Source organism: Triticum urartu, chromosome 4 (assembly GCF_003073215.2).
Source record: "Triticum urartu cultivar G1812 chromosome 4, Tu2.1, whole genome shotgun sequence".
NCBI classification, from domain to species: domain Eukaryota; kingdom Viridiplantae; phylum Streptophyta; class Magnoliopsida; order Poales; family Poaceae; genus Triticum; species Triticum urartu.
In genome coordinates, this window is record NC_053025.1 from 368846972 (window position 1) to 368852971 (window position 6000).

Consider the following 6000-nt stretch of genomic DNA (forward strand, 5'->3'; position numbering starts at 1 on the left):
TTTGGTCCGACCGAGTTTGTTGATTCGATCCCACCGAGATTGGAAAACTGTGTGTAACGGTTGGATTTTGTGTGGAGGCCATATATACCCCTCCACCTCCTCTTCATTCGTGGAGAGAGCCATCAGAACACATACACAATTCCAACTCATATGTTCTGAGAGAGAACCACCTACTCATGTGTTGTGACCAAGATATTCCATTCCTACCATATGAATCTTGATCTCTAGCCTTCCCCAAGTTGCTTTCCACTCAAATCTTCTTTCCACAAAATCCAAATCCTATGAGAGAGAGTTGAGTGTTGGGGAGACTATCATTTGAAGCACAAGAGCAAGGAGTTCATCATCAACACACCATTTGTTACTTCTTGGAGAGTGGTGTCTCCTAGATTGGCTAGGTGTCACTTGGGAGCCTCCGACAAGATTGTGGAGTTGAACCAAGGAGTTTGTAAGGGCAAGGAGATCGCCTACTTCGTGAAGATCTACCGCTAGTGAGGCAAGTCCTTCGTGGGCGATGGCCATGGTGGGATAGACAAGGTTGCTTCTTCGTGGACCCTTCGTGGGTGGTTGCTTCTTCGTGGACCCTTCGTGGGTGGTTGCTTCTTCGTGGACCCTTCGTGGGTGGAGCCCTCCGTGGACTCGCGTAACCATTACCCTTCGTGGGTGGAGCCCTCCGTGGACTCGCGCAACCATTACCCTTCATGGGTGGAGCCCTCCGTGGACTCGCGCAACCGTTACCCTTCGTGGGTTGAAGTCTCCATCAACGTGGATGTAGGATAGCACCACCTATCCGAACCACGGGAAAAACATCCGTGTCTCCAATTGCGTTTGAATTCTCCTAACCCTTCCCTTTACATTCTTGCAAGTTGCATGCTTTACTTTCCGCTGCCAATATACTATTTGCATGCTTGCTTGAATTGTGTGATGATTGCTTGACTTGTCCTACAATAGCTAAAATCTGCCAAGAACTAAAATTGGGAAAAGGTTAAGTTTTTATTTGGTCAAGTAGTCTAATCACCCCCCTCTAGACATACTTTCGATCCTACAAGTGGTATCACAGCTTTGGTCTCCATTTGCTTTGATCTCCATAGCTTTTGGTGGTCATAGCCTTGGTTTCACAACCTAGGAGAGTATGGCGTCTAGCGAGGGAAATTATCACCGTAGAGGTCCTTACTTTGATGGTACTAATTTTGCTAGTTGGAAGCATAAAATGAAAATGCATATTCTTGGACATAACCCCGCCGTTTGGGCTATTGTGTGTGTTGGTTTGCGAGGTGAATTCTTTGATGGGAAAGAACCAAACCGTGAAGCTACCGCGGATGAGTTGAAGATGTTGCAATACAATGCTCAAGCTTGTGATATTCTCTTCAACGGATTGTGCCCCGAAGAATTCAACAAAATCAGCCATCTTGAGAATGCAAAGGAAATTTGGGACACTTTGATTGATATGCACGAAGGTACCGACTCCGTCAAGGAATCCAAGTTGGATGTGCTTCAAAGTCAACTTGACAAGTTCAAAATAAAGGATGGTGAAGGTGTCGCTGAAATGTACTCTAGGCTTGCTCTCATCACAAATGAGATTGCCGGCTTAGGAAGTGAAGAGATGACCGATAGATTCATCATCAAGAAGATTCTAAGAGCCTTGGATGGAAAATATGATACCGTGTGCACATTGATCCAAATGATGCCCAATTACAAAGATCTCAAGCCAACGGAGGTGATTGGAAGAATTGTTGCTCATGAGATGTCACTTAAGGATAAAGAGGAACTTCACAACAAATCAAGTGGTGCCTACAAAGCCTCATGTGAAGCCCCTACATCATCAAGTGAGAAACAAAACTTCAATGAAGAATTGAGCTTAATGGTGAAGAACTTCAACAAGTTCTACAAGAGTAGAAGCAAAGATAGAAGCTTCAAGTCAAGGTCCTACAATGACAAAAGATCTTCTAGTCGAGAGCGAAACTGCTACAGTTGTGGAAGACCCGGACACTATTCCAATGAGTGTATGGCTCCCTACAAGAGAAGATAAGATTCTCCAAAAAGAAGAAGCAAAGAATCACCACCAAGAGAGAGAAGGAGTAGAGATGATCGTTATGAACGAAGATACTCACGGAGAAGCAAGGATTCGAAAAGGAAGGAAAAATCATCAAGGAGCTACACAAAACGAAGACATCAAGCTCATGTTGGTGAATGGGTATCCGGCTCGGACTCCGACAGCCACTCCGAGAGAAGTTATCACTCCGACTCCGAAGATACTCAAGATGAAGGTGTTGCCGGTCTAGCACTTGTGTCAACCAACTCCTACGACATATTTGACTCACCAAATGAAGGAATTGGAAGATGCTTCATGGCCAAAGGTCCTAAGGTAACACACCCCGAGTATGTTGATTTCAATAGTGATGAAGATGACTTGTTAGGTGATGATTTGCTTGTTGACAACTCTAGTGATGAATACTATGATGAAACATCAATTAATCATGCTAATCAAGATAAAACGAATGACAATGATAAGGAGAAGATTGAGGCTCTAACTAAAGAACTAAACACTCTTAAGTTAGCTCATGAAACTATCTTCGAAGATCATCGAGAACTTTTAAGAGCTCATGATAAATTACGCTTTGAAAAGCTCAATCTTGAGCAAGAGCATGAGTTCTTAAAAGCAATCAATGATGATCTCCGCAAGAAAAGTTCTTCTTACATTGCCAAGCGTTTACTCTTATCCACTTACATGCCTCAAGTCAAGTCTAGTAACAAGAACAAGAAAGATTCTTCCTCTAGCAGTAACAATGATCATGCTAAATCCAATATTGTTGCTTCTAGTAGTTCTCTTGATTCCACTAATGATTCTCTTAGCCAAGTTACACTTGAGCAAGAAAATAGCTTATTGAAGGGAATTATAGAGAAAGGAGTGTACAAAAGCCTTGCCGGGAGTAAGCAATTCAAGGAAATTGTGCGCAAGCAAGGAATGCACCGGAAGAATCAAGGTGTTGGTTTTGAACGAAAGTTCAATGCCAATGGAGTTGAGTGGGAAGAAGATCAATACCCCAAGACAAAGTTTGTTCCTCAACAAGAGAAGTATGATACTTATTTCAAGGGGACACAAGCTCAAGATGATCTTCCACCACAAGACTACAAGCAAAAAGGAAAGGACAAGCTTCAAGAGGAAATTGATGCATTTGAAGAAGCTCCTAAGACCTTAGTCAAGTGGATTCCCAAGACTACTTCAAGTTCCACTTCATCAAGTATGACTACAACTCCAAGGATTCCCATCAAGATGGTGTGGATCCAAAAGAAGAAGAACTAGAGAGTTCTTGAGGGTGACTTCGCCAACATACTTCACTCTTATCATTTTGGCAAGAACAAGTGCAATCAACTTCCACATCTTGCACTAGTTCAAGGAGTCACAAACCCTCTTGTTGGTAAGACAAGGGACAAGGTAACCTAAAAGTTTTCATGGACATCATCTTGTGTGTGCATCACTCTATGTCTATGGATATCCTTGTTTGTTCCTTGTGGGACTAACCCATGTAGGTATTGAAAGTGCAATTCACTCAAATGGATAGCTCCAAGTGATCTACATCAACATTGAGCATCCACATCTTCAACATCTACATGAAGTCATCATCGACAAAACCCGAGGTTAGTTCATCCCTCTAAGGGGGGATATCACATCTAGGGGGAGCTTTACTCTAAGACTTGAGCTAAAGCAACTCTAAAGATGTGAACACAACAATGCTTTATGTAAAAGTGGTAACCCAACTTGAGCTTAAACGATGAGTATGACCTATGATCAAGTGTTCTCACTTGACTCCTAAGTCAATATACTCATATATAGATGACCTTGTCATCACAAATTGCTTGATAGATGCTAGAATTGGTTGTGCATGCCTTGTCACATATTTCATTTGCCATCTTATTGTGTGAGCATGCTGGTTGCATATTTTAGTCATTCAAGGACATCCACTTGTTGTTTTGATTGTTTGGTTTTATTTCCTTTTGCCAAGTGGATGGACAAGAATGCCTAAGAACCTCCTCTAGCAATCTATGCTTTTCTCGTCTCAAACTCTATTCATGCTACATCACAAAATTTGATCAAGTCAGATTCGAACCACTCTGTGTGAGGAGCGCTCGGAGTCCCCGATTCATCACAGACTTAAACTTCCAAAACCTCTTATGATTCTCGGTCTGACCGATACCCTACTTTCGGTCCTACCGAGATCATTAAGTTGATCTAGGTTTTCGATCTCGGTGCAACCGATTTGAACCATTCGGTCACACCGAGTTGCAACAACTGTATACAGTTTTGCATCTCGGTGCCACCGAGTTGTTCCACTCAGTCACACCGACAGGGTCGGGCTATATATAGTCACGGGCAAAAATTTGGAAATTTCTCCGAACCCCTTCGCCCGCGCGATAGCCTGCTCTGCCAACTTGGTCTCCGGATCGTCTCCTCGCCGCCAGCCGCCTCCAGTCGCTGGTCTCCGTCGCCGTCAACGGAAATTCAACCCCGCCGTTGCCGCCGTAGCGAGTCTCCGCCGAACTAGGGTATGGACTCGATCTTTGTGCTATTCCCCAATCCGATTCTTAGCACATTGTGATCATCATGATTCTTGCCACATTTGTTAAACTTCTATCCAGTCAATGAACTTGTAGATTAGGTTTAATTCGAAAAGTTTAGGGTTAGGTTTCCGCCGAAACCATCTCGGACCCACCGAGTTGAAAAACTCGGTCCCACCGATTTGGCTTATGCCATTGCACAAGTGAGACTCGGTCTGACCGAGAATTACTTATCGGTGTGACCGATTTTGGAACTCTGTGAAACCCTAGCAGTCTCGGTGCCACCGAACTGTGACTCGGTCTGACCGAGTTCACTAGTTTAGGTGCCAAAACTGCTTCAGTATCACCGAGTTTAGAAATCGGTAGATCCGAGATGCTTTCAGTGGGAAACTAAAACTAAGTTTTTGAATTATTCTTTTGCAAAAATCTCTGCATTTTGTGATGCTCATCCACTCTATCTCATCTATAACCTATTCACAGGGTCAGCAGTCAGAGTTTGCATCATGTCAGACCAAAGTGATAGCCAGAACTTGTTAGAGCAGCAAGTGCAGATGAGTGAGGGCACTAGTCCCTCAAGTTCCTCAGATGATGGCAGCAGGAGCACCCCTAGCAATCTGCCTAAAGCTGCCACAAGACAGAAAAGAAGAGAATCTCAGACTCAGAAGATGAGGATTATGTGGCAGAAGAGGAAGCAACTTCCAAGAGAGTTGAGCCAGCACAGTGCATAAAACTAGGGATGAAGATCAAAAGGCCAGCAGGCAGGCAGCCTATGTCAAAGGCCAGAGCTTCAACTGAGAAGCCCACTCCCATTGAGCCAGTTGCTGCTGAAGGCAAGAAGAGGAAAGAAAGGGTGAAGAAAAATGTAGCCAGAGTGCTTGGCAAGGCTTCCATCATGGAAGATGAGGAGGAAGAAGAAGAGGTAGCTGCACCAGCACCTAAGGCACCCAAGCTGACGGGTGATGCCATATGAACAGGGGCAGCTGCTTCCAAGGCCAAGCCAGCTCCAAAGCCAAAGCCAAAGAGGAACAGAAGAAGCATCCCAGCTACTGAGAAGAACAAGGCCCCAGTGCCTGAAGCTGCAGAAGAAGAAGAACAGAATGTTCTTAGAAAGCTCAAGCCCAAGATCCCAGACCACAACGATGCTCATCCTATGGCTGAGGATATGAAACTCAGGAGAGATTCAGGGCTCCGGAAGTAGAGAGAAGCAGACCCGTATGCTTCAAGGAGAAGGACTGCAGTTGACTACAGGTTTCACACCAAGGAGCAGCAAGACTTTTATGAGACAGTGCTGCTAGACAAGAAGCCAATTGTCTGTGATATGAGATGGGTTGATTGGCAATACATCAAGGACAACGAAGAGTACTACCCTGGAGTGCGGGACAGCTTCAAGGCATGTGGAGTAGAGGACTTTGTTGGGCAGAAGCTCACAAAGTGGACCGAGGAACT